This window comes from Artemia sp. Qi Xiang Cuo, chromosome 1, assembly GCF_049724085.1.
Source record: "Artemia sp. Qi Xiang Cuo chromosome 1, ASM4972408v1, whole genome shotgun sequence".
Taxonomy (NCBI): Eukaryota; Metazoa; Arthropoda; class Branchiopoda; order Anostraca; family Artemiidae; genus Artemia; species Artemia sp. Qi Xiang Cuo.
In genome coordinates this window covers 6,143,010-6,155,725 of record NC_142794.1, presented here as the reverse complement: position 1 = coordinate 6,155,725, position 12,716 = coordinate 6,143,010, and the positions used below count along the sequence as shown (strand labels likewise).

The window sequence follows — 12,716 nt, the reverse complement described above, 5'->3', positions numbered from 1 at the left end:
GCAGTACCGGCTTCGACTGGACAGCCAATCACAGTCGTCAGAATTTTGGAAGGCTGTCCAGTTATATTGACTGTCCAGTTATTGCCGCCTGTTCCAAAATGGTCCACCTACAAAAATGCTCTTGGCAGGGTAAATGATGTCAATGAAGACCAAAAGCCACTTTTTTGTTATAGGAGTTAAAAACTACGTTAGAAATTTATGGTCAATTATGGTTTGATAGTCCATTGTGTGAGGAGCATTTTTTTAAGTAAGGTCCGCTTGAAGATAAGTACACAACGAAATATTATTTCAAAAAAGTAAACTTATTTTCAAAAAGTACATAATTTACTCTTTTTAACGGCATAGTTGTAAAGTTTATTCAAATACCTATCATAATTCGCAACTAATTTGAAAGTAACCTCTTCATAAGAAACTTACAAACTTACTTTAAAAAACTTCATAAAAAAGAAATCACTCCCGTTTTTACGTCTTCATCATCATTGTAACAGTTGCCACTGAGGGTGTTGCTTGAGGTGGAGAAACGGTGGGTAGTGGTTCGGCGCAAGATCAGTATTGTAGTGTGAGTGGTCTAAAGCTTCCCAGCCAAAACTGTCTAGCAGATTGCGGGTCTGACCTGTAGTGTGAGATCTTGCATTGTAATAAAGAAGGAAAATTCGCTTTGTCAGCATGCCAGGTTTTTTTTTAATCACTCTGCGGAGCTTTTTGAGGGCAGGGTAGTTTATTTCTGCATTGATAGTGGTTCCTCGTTGCATGAAGTCGACCAACAAAACACCATGCCTATTCCAAAACACCGACGCCGTAATTTTGCGTTGGGACAGAGTTTGTTTGGCCCTTCAACTAGACAGGGGAAAGTGTGGGCTTCAGTGAGCTCGTGGTTATCGGAGAGGCAGCAGGTTTTTTGAAGAGGATATTGTAAAATTTGTTGGGACATATGGCAAGTGCTTGAAAAAACTCGGCAACTATGCCCAAAATAGAGTAAATTAATATATTTATTTTCCGAAAATAAATTTAATTTTTTGAAATAATCTATCGTTGAGTACTTATGTTCAAACGAATCTTACCTAAAAAATACTTCTTGCACAGTGGACTAGTAAACCAAAATTGACCATAAGTTTCTTGCGTAATTTCTTACTCCTAAAACCGAAAATTGACTTATACGAGCATGCTCAGACTGCAGTGATCGGTGGTGAGAACCTGCAAATGGAACACTGGCTGCATGCAATCCAGAAGGAATTTGTTGCATTTTCAGATGATTGAATGATAGAGGTTGCCAGCGGCAGCGTTATCAACACTTAAGGACGAATTGAAAAAGTATTTCCATTGTAAATCTACAGCAAAAGATTATTTGGTACCACCAAATACTGGTTAAAACTTTTCCGCTGAAGTAGGTCCTTGATGTTCGCACAGGACCTAAACAAGGGTAAAATGAATGCTGTCTTAGGATTTAAATTGTACACTTCTTCATTTTTTCCCGTTATAGGAGCAGCAATCAGGATGAAAACCTCAACATCCCAGGTCTCTCAAATATTCCATAGCACCCTCCTTTTCTAACAAAAAAATTAAGCAATTCAGCACTCTCCTCTGTTCTATGACTCTAATGCTGTTTTCAATGTTGAGCTAGGGTACCCATCCTCATATTTGCTATTTTAGATCTATATTTGCTATTTTAGGTCCAATATTTGCTATTTTAGATCTATGGAAAGAAATTTTTTACTTAAATCTGCCATTTCTAAGCCTTAAATGCAGTCAAAAACTGACAGATAACAAAAAATATATCAGTTGGACATCTGTACATCATACATTTTGTTTATGATTTGTACCATGATATTTTTATGTGTACCTCTTTATGCCAAGACCTCTAAATGCTACCGAAAAGGCGAAAACTATTCAATTGCATACTGTCGGCAGCGCTGGTACATGATCAACAAATTTACGCAAATACTTTTAATTTCTCAGAGAAAGCTGTGTGCAAGCCTAGTTTATTTTGTTTTTTATATTAGGAATGAGGGTCTTCGACCTGTTAAATCAGGAGTAAAGCTTTGGGGTTCTTGTTTATCTTGGTAAGTAGTGTTGTAGTTGCGCCAAGAGACGCTACTGTCATGTATACTCTCTTATCAACAACAACAAATAGCCTACCTGGTAAAATTCTGCCTTTTTGATACCTTTTTTTATTCTGATTACAAATATAGGTAAATATCTACCAAATCATATTATTGAGTTAGGAATAAAGTGAATACACCATTTGATGGCTTTTATTATGCTCATTACAAATATGATAAGCATTTCTAATTGAAATGAATTTCAGCCCCCCCCCCTATATAGGCTATACCTAACCCAGCCTAACCCTGAATTGGCATATATAGGGGGGGGGGCTGAAACTTATTTCCAATAGAAATGCTTATTATAGTCATAAAAAGCATAAAAAAAGGCATAAAATGGTGTATTCACTTCATTCCTAACTCAATAATATGATTTTGTAGATATTTACTGCCTTTTTTTATGCTGATTACAAATATAATAAGCATTTATATGAGAAATGAGTTTCAGCCCCCCCCCCCCCCTATATAGCCTATGCCAATTCAGGGTATATATTTCTACATTAGGGGGGGTGGGGGCAAATTTTGTTTCTGATGTAAATGGGAGGTAAGTTTAAACTTTACCCCCCCCTAATGTAGAAATATATACCCTGAATTGGCATATATAGGTGGGGGGCTAAAATTCATTTCCAAAGATATTTGTAATCAGCATAAAAAAAGGCATCAAATGATAGTTTCACTTTAGTCATAACTCAATAATATGATTTGGTATATATTTACCCAAAACACTGTTTTCAGCTTTGTAACTGCTCAATTCCAATTTATGAGGTTTTAAAGATCTGCAAATACATCTACAAAATTTAGGCCTAGAAAAAAATCATTGATATGGCTTAAAATTGTACTTAAATAAAAGGATTTGTAGATAAAATTCTACTTTAGCTACTTTTGACTATCTTGGAAAGGGGTTAAGTTAAGTAAATGAAACTTTCAGGGATGGGTCTACAGGCTAAAGTATGTCCTGGGAAGGTAGGCTATTTTAAAGTACCCACCTCCACTACTTCTCCCTCTAGAGGGTCCTGACCTTTGATGACCTTTAAAAATATGTGAGTTATAGAACTGAAACCTTGCAAAATAGATCTTCTGCTTAAATGAAGTACAACAAATTTGTTTTCAGCTTCACAACTTTGCTCAATCCCAATTTATAAGGTTTTAAAGATATGCAAATACATTTCCTAAATTTTGGAAATAAACTATTTATATGTCTTAAAATTCTGCTAAAAAAACTGAAATTGCATTTTCAGAGCTAAAGCTAAACAAAAAAAAATTGATAACTGAAAATTAAGGTAAAATGTTGTTTTGTCAAGATTTGAATGGGTATAGACCTGTCATGTAGGCAAATTTCATGACCCTCTAGAGGGAGAAGGAGTGGAGGTAGTTACTTCAAAATACCGTCCCGGGACATACTATAGCCTGTAAACCCATCCCTGAAAGTCTTATTTTCCTAACCTAACCCCTTCCCAAGATAGCCAAAAGTAGCTAAAGTAGAATTTTACCGGATTTGTATTTTCACCACTAAAACCAGAGAAAAAGAAACTGAAATGGATAACTTAAAATTAAGGTAAAATTTAGTATAAATATATGACCATTCCACCACATAAAGAGACATGTTAAGTAAACAATTCTTGCTTCATTATATGCAAAATAATCCTAGTTAACATATTTTGCATCAAGAGAACCTTTGTCTTTGCTTCTTTCCTTCTTTTTCCAGTTTTTTTAAGAAATTCATTATTTTTCACAAAAATATTTTGTTCAATCTCGATAAATATGCTAAATGCCTTGCCATCTTAAAGAATAATTTATATACATTGCTATTGAAAACACAGAAACACACATGCTATGGCAGGTCATTACTAAAAAAACTTCTAGAATTTTTGTGCAGCAAGGATTCTGCCATCTATAAAAAACTTTTGTAGTATGGTATTTATGTCAACATAAATTTGAAAAAAGACATAATGCTTATCTAAAGCATGGATTTTTTCAAAAATTTTATTGCAAAACTGGAAAAAGAAGTAAAGATAAAGGTTCTCCTGCTACAAAATATTAACTATGATTATGTTGCATATTATGAAGTAAGATTGTTTTCTTCACATGTCTCCTTATGTGGTGAAATGGTCATACATTTACACCTAAATTTTTTTTTTTGTTGAAATTTCAATAGGTATAGATCTGTCAAGTAGGCAGATTTCTAAGACTTAGAAATTAGAAGAGGATTAACATAGGAGCTTGGCAGCAACTTCCCAGAGTATTTTTTTGGCCCTGGATTCATTATGGAAAGTTTCATTTTCCTAACCTCTGTTCAATATAGCAAAAAGTAGTTAAACTAGAATTTTACTGTCTACCCTAGTTCAGAAAGGTGAATGAAATTCAAAAATGGATCCAGAACCTATGATCCCTGGGGAAAGTATTTTGAAGTACCTACCTCCACTCCTTCCCCTTCCAAAGGGAACTGACCTAGGTCAACTTAACTCTGAATCCCTATTTTATTGAACATTCTTATGTGTTTAAAATTATTTTTACCCCCCCCTCCATAATTTACAAATATATACCCTAAGCTGTATAAATGAACTGGGTTATTAAACTGCTAATTTTAAAAATAGATCTACTGCCAAATAAAGTACTAGAAAAATATTTTGAAACTTCTACCTTTGAATAATCCTGTCATCCTTCATCTACAGAATTTGCCCTAACCATCTCAACTCCCCATTCATTATAGCCCTAGAAAGCAGGGTTGAACCACACTTTCTGTACAGCCTACTGTTTGAAATATGGCTAGTCAGCCAGGTGCCCAAAACAATCCAGAGGCAATTTCTCTAGAAAACAACTAGTAAATGTTATCTGTTTTTTAGAGTGCCCATGCTTCAGAATCATATTTGATCATTGTCATAACTGTAAATAGAGATAGAACACAACTCTGCTTGATTCTGATTTAATACAAAACCAGCTACTAAACTTATTTCCTACCTTTACTGCAGCAATGTTATTCTCACACATAGCAAAAATCACTCAGATGAATTTATCTTGTATACTATACAAGGATAGGACATTTGCTAAAGCTTTACTATCAACTGATTCAAACACTTGCTCATAATCTGTAAAACTGAGGCCTAAAAATGTTTGATGACTCTGGCACTTCTCAGTTATTAATCTAAGAGTGAAAATTTTGTTGATGCATCCTCTTCCCACTGTTTTTCTTTTAAAACTTTGTCCACACCATCTCTAAGTCTAGAAATTATCATCATACTAAGTGATTTGCATCCTATAGAAACCAGGCTAATACCTCTATAATTATCACACACTCTTATGACCTTTCTTACTTTACTTACTTTTGGTTGGAGCCAGATGATGATCCATCCTGCCTGGCACCACTGGATGATGGGATTACTGATGTAGTCCAACATGATGTGTCAGCAGCAGACTCTTCTGCAATTTTCAGCCAGTCCTTGTCCCAACAATGTCTGTGTTGCTAGAAGCCACCCCAAGGATCCAGGTCATTATTGAATGTCTGCCAGAGATTGTTTCTTTGCCTGCCTGGTCTCCATTTCCAAGTTGGAAGAGGGTTGCAGTGAGGACATCATGGGATATGGTTCCAGCTGGTTGTTGTAGTGTGTGTCCCAGGAATTTCAGTTGTTGTTGTTTTATGATTATTAAGAGGGGGGTCTTCTGGGCACAACACCTTTGAACCTCAGTGTTTGAGATATGAAACCATCAGCTGACCTGTAGTATGTGTCTCATGCAGCAATGGTTGACTACTTCTATGAATGTGTTTCTTCAGCCTTTAGAGGCCATGTTTCACAGGTGTACAGCAGGATCAATTGAATAGTTGCCTTGTAGAAGTTCATCTTTGTTTTGATGCTAATTTCATGTCTATTCCCAAGCAACTTCTTCATACTTGTGAAGACACCCCATGCCTTTCCTATTTGAGCTCTAATGTCAGCTTCTGCACCTCTGTTTGGTGTTAGGATAGAATCAAGGTAGCAGAACTCTTCAATAGTCTTGATGGTTTTGCCCTCTAGTTGGATATCTGGGTGGTTTGGGGCATTTGCTTTCATGACTTTTGTTTTAGACTTGCTGATCATGAGGCCTTTGATGTACATGAGACATTGTTGACCATCTTTTGGAGCTCAGCCAACATGCTACTCATGAGACCCACATTGTCTGCAATGTCAAGGTCTGGCAGGGCAATTGGGTTCTCTTCTCTCTGACCAATGACAAACCCTTTGTGGATGCAAAGCAAATTTGTCATTGTCCAGTCTATTATGTAATTGAACAGAGCTGGCAAAGGGGGGCACCCATGTTTGACCTCTGACTCAACATCAAATTCCCTTGTTTCACCATCAGCAGTTCAGACTCTTGTAACTGTAGACGCATAGGCTCCTTTGAGTAACTCAATCAGTTCTGCTGGGACACTGTCTTCCACCATGATCTTCCAAAGCTTGGTCCTGATAAAGGAGTCAAAAGTAGCAACATAATTAAAGCAGACAGCTGAAATCATTAAAGCAGACAGTTGAAATCTCTTGCTCTGCTGTAGTATGAGGTGGAGAGTAAGAATATGTTTTTGGCAGCCCTTTCCAGGTCTGAAACCTGCTTGTTCTGGTCTTGTCAACTTCTCTTGGCATCCTTTGAAACAGTTGCGGACAATTATGCAAAAAACCTTTATGGTATGGTCTATTAGTGATATACCTTGATAGTTCAAACAGACTGCTGTGCCTCCCGTTTTATATGCCATTCAATCTTTTGGGAATTTATTGTTGTCCATACCTCAACTAGCAAGTCTTTCAGCTGACATAATAGTGTAGGGGATGACTTATACATGTCTGCTGAGATGCCCTCCTCTCCAGGGGCTTTGTTATTTTTCAATGCCCACTGAACATCAGCAAATGATGGTGGCTGTTGATCTATCTGGTAGGGCTCCTTTGGTACACTCGGGAAATTGGGTAGATCACATGAAGCTTTTGTGTGATTAAGGAGCTTGGAGAAATGTTCTTTCCATCTCTCAAGGCAGTCTTTTTCCATCTGATTAAGGTTGCCCATTTTGTGTTTCTGGGAGTCCATGGAGATGGGCAACTTGCCTGTTGCTTCCCTCATTAGCTTAAATGTTTTCCTTAGGTTATGCAATTCTGCTGCTTGTTGCATATCAGAAGCTATTTGTGACCAGTATTTCTCCCTGTCACAACAAGCAGGCTGCTTTACCAGCTTGCAAGCATTTTTAGGAGTTCTTTAGGGCCACTGAGAAGGGGTTGTTTCTTTTCCACTAACTCAATCACTTTGTCCAAGATCCAGAGCTTTTTTTCCTCTTGGTGTGACCAAGAACCTGTTCAGCAACCTCTTGTGTCAGGACTTTCAGCTCGGACCATTGGTCTTCAATGTCAGTGTAGGTGGTAAGGGCCTCAAATCAGTTGTTAAGCTGTATCTGGAAATCAGCCTTGATCTGTGGACTGAGTAGTTTTGATACATCAAACCAATTGGTTTTTATCTTGTTTTTTTGTGGGTGCTTAGTCTTTGACTGAATTTACAGATGAAAAGAAAGGGATTGGAGCTGTTCATTGAGCCTGTATCTGTGCCTCTGTAGACTCTTACATCCAGACATGACCTTCTCCAACGTCTTCTGACAAGGAAGTGATCAATCTGGGCTTTGGTGACCCAGTTGTTAGATCTTCAGGCCACAAGATGGTGCTTCTTGTGCTCAAACCAGGTGTTAACCAGACATAGGTTATTGTATTTGGCAAGCTGTAGCAACCTTTTGCCTTTTGAACATCTATCTCTGATGGTATGGCATCTGATCACTTCTTTGGTGTTTACATCTAGTTTACTGACCCTTGCATTAAAGTCACCAGCAACAAATAGTATGTTACATCCTGGGACAGATGTGAATATTCTCTGCAGCTCAAAGTAGAATGCATCTTTGGCATCATCAGGGCTATCTCTGACGTAGACAGAGATAGCCATGTAGACAGACACACGTAGACAGACAATATAGTCACATTACTAATCCAGCCTTTCAGTCTCAGGGTAGAGATTCTTGCTGACACGGGTTGCCAAGAGATGACAGAGGAGGCAGCAATTAGGTCCAGAAGTTGTCCAACTCTATGGAGAGTGCTCCCATCAGTGAGTCCAGAGTTGTCAAATTTAAATGTTTCTGAATCCATTTGGTCAATTGATTTTGTCAGTATGTTGTTCAATCTAGTCTCAGAAAGGCAACATATATTGAGACCATACTTTTCATTTCATTAGCAAGGAGCATTTGAGTTGACTCAGCCTTGCAAATTCTTATATTCCAAGAACCAACTTTAATTTTCTTGGTGGGGATGACTAGCCCACTTCTTGAACCAGGCATCATCTGAACCTGATCTGGGTTGGTTACCGCAGATGCCATAGTATTGATCGTTATATCTGAATCTTCTGTATCCATTGGTGTTTCATGGGAATTTTCTTGACCAGCAGCTCCCCAAACTTCTGGTGCCCCGTTACGTTAGTGCTAGTTGGGCTAGGCAACCAGCAGGACATTTCACTACTCCACCGTGATGAGGTGCAACTTAGAGCTCTCCTCTAAACTCACGGATGGGAGTGTGAATCAAAGCTACAAGGTCCCAACCTTAGCTTGCAGCACTTGAGCTTATCAGGCCCTATTTCCCCCTAGGACAACTAGTGGTTGGAGTGGTCCTTTTAGTACTTTCACAAAATAAATCTTTCTTTTTATCCAAAGTGTCACATACTTTTCCATATTTTTTCTGTAACTATCATGGTCTGCACATTCTCAAATTGCTTTTCCCATCTCTCTCTAAGTTTTCCCTTTTCACTAATTGTGGCCCCATTCCTATCTTTAACTGGGACAAGTCCAGGTTATGACCTTTCTCATGGAAGGGTTTAGTTAGAGGTTTCCTAAAATTGCTGTGTACTTCCCCTTAAAAAAAAAAAAAATGATATTCATAATCTTCAGTAACTTATATTTAACCTTGTAACCACTACACTTAAAAAGTTTATTTACCATACTATCAGCACCTGGGACCTTATTATTTTTTAATCCTTTTAGTACTTTCACAAAATAAATCTTTCTTTTTATCCAAAGTGTCACAAACTTTTCTATATTTTTCCTTTAACTATCATGGTCTGCACATTTTCAAATTGTTTTGCCCATCTCTCTCCAAGTTTTCCCTTCTCACTAACTGTAGTCCCATTCCTATCTTTAACTGAGATGAGTCCAGATTGACCATTCCCTTTCCATTTATTAACATGCCAGTGCAGTATTTTTCTATGATGCCATCTGGCTGTATCTTCCGGATTTTTAGCAATTTTATCCATGTCCTTTACTTCAGACCTCCTTAATTCAGATTTTAATGCTTTCTCCTCTTTCTTCATACTTTTCTTATTTTCATATCATCTATAGCTCAAATAATTTGTGTTATCTGCTATTTGCTAAAGCAAAAATTGCCCCTCCTCCTCTCTATGAAACATGAAGCACTCCCACTAATATTCCTAGCTGTGTTTCTAACTTTCTTCCTATGACACCATTGTCACCTTCAAAAACTATTTTCCTAAAATGTTCCATCTGGTTTATATATTTTTAAATTTAAAAATCTTCAGTTTAGTATTCAACTATTCCCAAAAAGTTTCTCTAAAATTCTCATCCTTGAGTCTAACATCATAACTTCCTGGAAGGTAGTTACCCTCCCTAAATTTCAGCTTTAAATTTCTAGTAATCTAATTTCTAGTACTCTTAAATTTTTAGTACTCTAGACAGTACTAGATAGTGTTTTTTTTCTTTTAATATCAATAACAGCACTCCTATATACCCTATTATTTTGTATTGATCCTGCCAGTCTTGTGTTTAATAATATAGTCAATAAGATTTGCTGTCTTACAATCATGTGGATACCATTTTAACTTATGGGACACTTTTTGATCAAATATTGCATTGGTTATAACTAGATTGTTATACCTATCAAATTACAGCTGTCTGTAACCATTGCTATTTTCTTTTCCTACACCAAAATTACCTAGGCTATAATACCATCTATCCCTATTTCTACCACCCTGGGCATTAAAATCTCGTAATAGAATTACTGTACTTCTACCTGGGACCCTGTCTATTTATTCCTGTAAGTGTCAGGAAAATTTATCTGAGGCTATCTACATCTACATCAGTTACTTTTACAGGTGCATATACTGCTATGGAAAATATCTAGAATAGTGGCTCTTCAGAAGGAAACATGCTAGAACAAAAAGAGAGACACTCTTGGTTTACAAATTTTATGTTTTTTTTTCTTTCTATTTTTTTTTCTTGGGGGGGGGGGCTTGCATTTTTGGCTATTCATACCCAGCCCCCCTCCTTCCTATGGTCTCATATAACCCTAGGCTATGTAAATAAAAATAAACAATTGTTGAAAACTGGCTCAAACAGAGATAAAAATGAGAAAAGAAGCAAGGAAATATGGTTCTTAATGCTTCCTTCATATTAAAAATGTAAGAATCCTTTCATTTTATTTGGTAGTTTCTTTATAGCATAGGGCTGTATGAGACCCTTAAAGGGCAGCTGGGAAAGGATTTTCAAAAATACAAACAAAACCATCAAATTAGCAATCTAAAATTGTCTCTCTTTTTGTTCTAGCCTGTCATTTTCTGGAGAGCCAATATTCTAGACCTTTACCCTGGATTCTCTGTAAGTCACTCTTTTCTTCAAATTCATTTAACAATGTGTCAAAATGATGGGAAATTCACTGCATTTATAGCCTAGGCTAACATTATGATGCAGGGTGTATATTAGTGCATCAAGGGGGGGGGGTAAAGTTAATTTCCAATGCAAATGAATGTGGATTCATGATAAAATTCTGGTTCTAAAGGTATGTCTATTTCTTAGGAATCTCATTAGCCTAGTGAGTTAGTTGGGAAATTTACCCTGACCTATGATGATCTTTTCAACCTTTGCATTTTAAAATTGATATTTTTACTAATAGATCTACTGCAAAATTAAGGAACAAGAAAAGTATTTCGAAACTGCACCTTTGCATAATTGTGATTTATAAGGTTTCAAACAGGCTATTCGTAAATCAGTTTCTTAAATTTAGGAAAAAACCTTTTTAGAGGTTGCCCTCCTTAGACAGAAATGTGTTAAGAAAACAATCTTTACTTTTTAATATGTGCAGATAATTGCACATATTCAGCTCTTTCCATTTTTATTCAATTTTATTTATTTCTACAAAAAATAATTTCCTTGTTTTATAATATTGCCTGCATTTGAATTTCATGGCATAAAAATAAAAGTCATGGTTTAAGAATTTTGGATGATTTTGTTTGAAACAAAATGCTGTCTGTAACATTTTTTATAACATGTGGTCAAAGACTGTCTTATGAACGACTGTTATTTTGTAAATAAATAAAATAATTAATAATAATTATTTTAAACAATTAAATAAAGAATTTCAAATAATAATATAGATATAATTAAACAAAATGGAGAATCACTTAGTAAAAAAGCAGTAAAATAATAAATGAAATTAAGAAAATAGTGATAAAATATAGGCCTAAGTAAAGTAATAAAATTAAAGATGATAAAATATCAATAAATATAATCTAAATAATAATAAATTACCTCAATGTTCGTTGGCCAGTGAGATAAGGTGGAGTTTAACCTCCTTTGGAGAATCTTCCTAGGGGTCTGATCTTATTAAGGTTTGGCAACATTCCAGGTCAGCTTCCATTCCATGTTTGTCTTGTTCTGATTAACTTCTTTCTTGAATGAATTGGTTGTCTTGCATTTAAACAGTGGTGTCTGAGAGATTATTCCACAGTTAAACAGTGTTGAAGTTCTGATGCACATATAGCAGACTTCTGGAGACCTGCATTTTCTAGCTGTGTTCCTTGGTGGTACTGAAGAGAAAACTTAACATAGGCTTGCATGTTCAAGCAACCTGTAAGTCATGATAATATCTCCTCTATTTCTTCTGAATGCCAATGTTACAAGTTTTAAGAATTAAAGATGCTCCTTATAATGGTACAAACCTGGTGGCTAGGTGCTGAATATTCTATAGTGTCTTAGCATGCATTTACATTGGGGACATGTCAAATAATACCACAACCTGAATGTGGGCAGACTAATGCTTTATAGAGTTTCTTGCCACACATGGCTTCCTGGTGGTAAAAGTCCTCTTGATGAACCCAAGGGCTTGGTTTGCTTTTACAGCTTGAGCTTGCATATGGATAGGTTTGTTCTCAATTGTATACAATTCATTGGGGATATTTTGGCTAAGAGGAAGAACTTTATATTTGGTTGCATTCAACCGTAGGCTCCAGTCTTCAGACCATCTTGGAAGCTCATTGAAGTCTTCCTCAGTGGTTGAGGGTTCTTTGTTACAATAAAAGTCTATTGCAGAAGCAAATTTAAGGTGATTTTAAATAAGAGCCTAGAACCCCTCATAAATGGTGCCAGACAAAAATAAAAATTGCACCATTGACTTTGCCAAGGTCTTTGACAAAATGCTTCATAGTTGGCTTCTCTCGAAATTATCTGCTGCTGGTATCAATACATGCCTGATAGCCTGGCTGATGAATTTTCTCACTAACCACAAGCAGAAAGTCTGTTTATTTGAGACAGCTGGCCAGCCAATCTACTATAACTAGGCCATA

General features: G+C 36.4%; 1 protein-coding gene across 1 annotated transcript in view; it reads left to right on the top strand.

Annotated features, from left to right (window-relative positions):
- Positions 1-1,962: 1,962 nt before the first annotated feature.
- The window catches only part of LOC148955957 (uncharacterized), a 197,263-nt gene continuing 186,509 nt past the window's right edge, over positions 1,963-12,716 (top strand). Inside the window, exon 1 of the mRNA XM_089085956.1 lies at positions 1,963-2,060. The gene's annotated coding sequence lies outside the window, so the exon portion shown is untranslated. The remainder of the gene's footprint in view (positions 2,061-12,716) is intronic.